Source organism: Propithecus coquereli, unplaced genomic scaffold, assembly GCF_000956105.1.
Source record: "Propithecus coquereli isolate 6110/MARCELLA unplaced genomic scaffold, Pcoq_1.0 Scaffold5, whole genome shotgun sequence".
NCBI lineage: Eukaryota > Metazoa > Chordata > Mammalia > Primates > Indriidae > Propithecus > Propithecus coquereli.
This window is the reverse complement of record NW_012150840.1, coordinates 3,253,616-3,258,478: the sequence shown is the minus strand read 5'-3', so window position 1 is coordinate 3,258,478 and position 4,863 is coordinate 3,253,616. Positions and strand designations below refer to the sequence as shown.

Below are 4,863 nucleotides of genomic sequence, written 5' to 3'. Positions count from 1 at the left end.
CTTTCACTTCTTAATAGTAATAGATAAAGAAGCCCATTCGCCTGCAATTTGGAGTTCCTGTGTGTGTGTGTGTGTGTGTGTGTGTGTGTGTGTGTCTGTGTGTGTGTGTGTGTGTGTGTGTGTGTGTGTAAGGTATAACCACTTACTTTGGGACTTAAAGGTGCAACACAAATGGTAAAAACACATTTATTTATTAAAAAAAACACAAAGAGTCACTTGGACAATGCCACTTATTGCTACTAAAGCGTATCACACACTGTCCAAGGTGCTTATATAAATATTCATTTAATATGTAAGAATGTTTCTTTATCTCTGGAAAATACAGATTGGCTCTGTATGTTGTCATCTTGGATGTGTTTGTCCATATTTCTTTAAGTTTCTACTAACAAACACCAGAAAGTCTCTGTCATTTATATGGATCAGTTGTTCCTGGTTGCTCAAGTTAACTGTACACTTAAGCCTTTATCTTGCCAGATACACACAGAAAAATGCTGTTTGCTTGGAAACACCTTACATTAGACAATGCTGCCCCAGATAAGTCAGTGGTTTGTAGGGGACTTTGCAATCATTGGTTTGCAAAGCTCATATCAAGCACTAGCCCTGCTAGAAAGAGAAAGAATCTCTCTCCCTAGATGCCCAGTTCACCTCTTGAACCCATGAAGAACCAATGTGCACACCTGCTGTTGTTCTGTGGGTAGAGGAACTATGACTCTGAGATTTATAGTTGTGATGTTTAAATAAGGCCTAAACAGTGTGAGTTCTGTCTTTGTTTATGACTCATGCTATCTAAAAACCATTTGGGGGTCAATTTTAGTGGAGAAAATGTGCCAGGAGACTGAGAATGTCTTCCAAATCCTTAAGCAAACTTTGTGTTGAAAACAAACTGCTAAAAGAAATATAATCATATGCCTTTAAAATGAGGCCTCTGGAATTAAAAGACATGCAGCAGCTGCCAGATGTTCATGATCCCACCTCCCCTGCTTAACAAAGGCACCTAAATTTCACCAGAAATAAAATTTTATTAGTAACATGTCAAATATGTTTTAAAATACAGTAACCTTTCTTCTTCCTCTCAGTTTAAAAAACAATCCAATAAAAACTCTAAATCATGACCCAAATATTTTTAAATGTGAAAAAGACATATTTTAGATTATGTAACAGATGCACATTTTCCCAAATAAATGCTGTAGAACACCATCTGCTTGATATTTGAGTGCATTCCCACAGAACTAAATTTCTGCTTCTCTTCCTTCATTAATGGTCTATGACAAATTTATGACACTATATTTCACAATAGCTATACCAAAATTTCATGACCAGAAAGAGCCTGACAAAAATCACTTGGCATGCTCAAATTAGACAATGTATGCAACTCTCCCATTTACACCAATCCTCCACCCCATACTGAGACCCCAACAACTGAGGAGAAATAGGAAATCTATGGGAGGAAATCTCTCATAGAATAAAGTTCAAGAAAGAGTTTAAGACAAAAATTTAAAGATCCAGGTGCCATTTCGAGCTCAGGTTTACCAAAATCTTCAGCCTATGCAGTTACACAAAATTTTGAATTTAATATAGAATGTTTTTGTAAGGTTTTCTCAGATTTGGCTGAGCAAGAAATTGCCAAATTCTTGTTAACCGTGAAGAAAATTTCATCTTTGCTCTGTTTTGCTCTGATGTTACCAAATGGAGCTCCCTTATCTGGGTACAATCAAAGTGGAAAATCAAGAAGAGAAATTTACCATGTGTCATTTCCTGACTGATAAGAATGGTACATGACCACACCCATGTTCCTTTTCTACACTTGGGGGAGAGAAAACTTAAAAGAGAAATAATTTTCTTTCTTTTTTACTGTACAGAGTATTATAATATTTGTAGCAAATTTAGAAAACCAGTTTTATGACTTTAAGATATTTACTTTATGCCTTTTATTTCTTTAAAGAAAAAATTTTCTATGGACAACAGAAATAAACATATATTCTTTGACAGTATAAGAGCATAGGCTTGAGTGTATATTTTCATTCTCAAGTGATATAGAACCTCACTACTCAACATGTGGGCAATGAGTTGACAGCATCCACATCACCTGGGAGATTTGAGAAACGAAGACCCCCAGGCCCTATCCCAGACCTAGCAAAAGGAATCTATTGTAATAAGACCCCTAGTGATTTGTTCCACCCAACTATAGGGTAATCCTTAGGGAAAGACACATTTACTTTAATAGGGAAATTTTGTCCAAGATATTGAACCAAGAACATACAACAAATTTTAGACATAGTCTACATAACAAAGAAACAAAAACCTGAAATTTATCATGTTGCTGATGTATAGTAATGAAGTTTGAGAACAAGAACATGTAAATTAAAATGCTATAGATTACATAAATATTCATGAAATGCTTGAATTAATTACACACAATCTTCTATTGTTTCCAACCTAAGGCAGTTTCTTTAGCAGAACATATACAATTGTTGTCTATTACATTGAGTTCTAAAAACATGAAGATTACCTTAGTAAACAATTATTTAATGACTAAGTACAGTAGTTTCGAAAAGAACTCTGTCCAGCCAATAATGACCATTATTGTCCTGGTTACCATAATGTTAGTGTGATGAATTCTATTTTGTTTGACACACTCTGGAAACGCTTTCCCAAAGAAGCTTAGCCAGTACTGAAAATTGTTGCTTTGAACAAATCAGTATCCACACTAGGGGACAAGGTGGGGTGAAGAATAGAACTATAACTTGCATTTGGAGTGCACTACAAAGACTGGGATTGGGCTGTGATTCTAAGATGAAGCCAGTGAGAGAGAAGGAAGACGGCTCCGGTAGCTGGTGTTAAGAAATCCCCAGGTTCATTCAAGCAATTCACTAGCACAAGGCAAATTAAAGAAGGTTGCCTCTCTGATCTTGCACTCACCGCACACAACTCTCAGGCTGTGATTTACTGATTTCCTTTCTCCTTTAAAGCTCTCCTTGACATTAATATTAACCTGATTTGCCCTGTAAAAGAACACGAAAGCTAGAGAGGTCAGAGAGGGGGAAGAAGGAATTGTTCCATACTGGCCTTTGCCTCCCACCACCCCCACAGAGGTGCCCCAGGGATGAGCGAAGGCCAGCCACACTTCTGCTATGCAATAGTGGCTTTCTATTATGCTTCCAGGTATAAATATGCTGCTAAGAAGAATGTATATGCTCTTTCTACTCTAAGATCTCCCTGTGCATTTTCTTATCTGCAAACACTTTTGGAGATACATGTTTGCTAACCATCCCAGTTTGGAAAAGAAAAGTGCAAGCGCTGCTCCCAATAAAGAGCTCCTACCTTTTAAAACAAAACCAAATCATCTGAGTTCTAGGTCAGTACATCATTCGCTGATGTATGCCCATACCTGGCACAGTGCCTGGTTCATAAGAGTTGCTCAATAAATGGTGGTGAACTGCACTTACTTCCAAGTCTTCTAGCACTGAATTTGTCAAATCTTGGAGTGTACACTGAAATCAGCTAATGCATTTGAACGTACCCATTCACTCACAAATTCATCACTTAGTCTTTCCCCAGCTTAACTATTTGCCGTTTTTCCTTTGCTTGTCCACCCAAAGAGCTCAGTTTCAGGGCTATTTTATAGTAAAAGCACATTTCTAATTGTATATTTTCTGAACAGAATCTAGTCTTATGCATCATTGGTGAATGAAAGAATCAAACGGTGCAATAGCGGGGTCTGGTGCACAGCAAACACAGGAAAGCAAAACTGAGTATAGCAAACCACCCCCCCTCACATGAAACAACTTTTTCTTTCACTTACTAATTCTGCTTCTTGTTTCTTTGTCCCCCTTTTTTTCTTCCTCTTCTCTTCATTTTTCCTCCTCTCCCCTTTTTATGTTCTTCTTTACTCGGCCTTTAGGCTCGTTGGGCACCCACAGGAGTGATCAATATTACCAAAGATTCTCAATTTTCCCATCTCATCTGCCTTATCTTAAGGATGGTTCTTGTTGCCAAGGAAAGGATGCCCAGGTTCAAAAAATTTGTAATTGGTCTTCCACCTGTTGCATCTCACATAACAGAGCACGCTGAGTAGAGTGAGCAGAGCAAGCCTATGTAGGGTCTCCCTATTTATCAGTTTGCCGTGGTAAAATGCCAGTAATCTATTGGTTAACTCAGACAAGTTTACATAGTTTACATACAAATTATTTTTTTAAAAAAAATCAAGATAACATTAGTCAAACCCTTATCTATAAGTTGTTTATTGGGAAAAAAAAGTGAAATGCCCTACAAGATAATAACCTGTTTTGAAATCAGCACTTTAAAAAAGACAAAAAGCATATTCACAAATACCACTGGTTTCTAAGTCAGTCCTTCTCTCCATATGAATATATAGATCAGAGCTCAGTTAATGATGTCATCAAATAAAACAGACTTTTACATCTGTTACTCGTTCATTGCCCACGAGTTCTTGCTTTTGCTTAAGATTTCTGAAATGCAATAAGTATTACAATTTCTTACTTTCTTGATAATTTTCTTCTTTCCTTATCTTTTCAATTCCAAGGTATGTATATTTCTATCCTCAACCAATTTCGATATGTGGCATTTCTTTAAGTAGCATCTATTAACACCGGTGTCTTTTTCATATAGACACTATCCAAGCCGAATGTTCATTTTTATAAAAATGTTTAAAGTATTAGAGAGCTAATTCTATTTTTAAAGTTATATGATAGTGTAATTATCCTATCAAATTTGGAGTCTTTCAATTAATATCTCCATCATTTTAGAAATCTATATTTTAAAAGAAGTGTGCTGAGAAATAAAGTAATTTATGAGCAGTGAAATAAAATTTTTGAACTTTGGTACCAAATTTTGCCCTTAAAT

At 36.3% G+C, this 4,863-nt stretch overlaps 1 long non-coding RNA gene across 1 annotated transcript in view; it reads right to left on the bottom strand.

The window, feature by feature from the left end:
• Positions 1-4,863, bottom strand: part of LOC105819793 — a 19,130-nt gene that overhangs the window by 1,169 nt on the left and 13,098 nt on the right. The window lies entirely within an intron of this gene.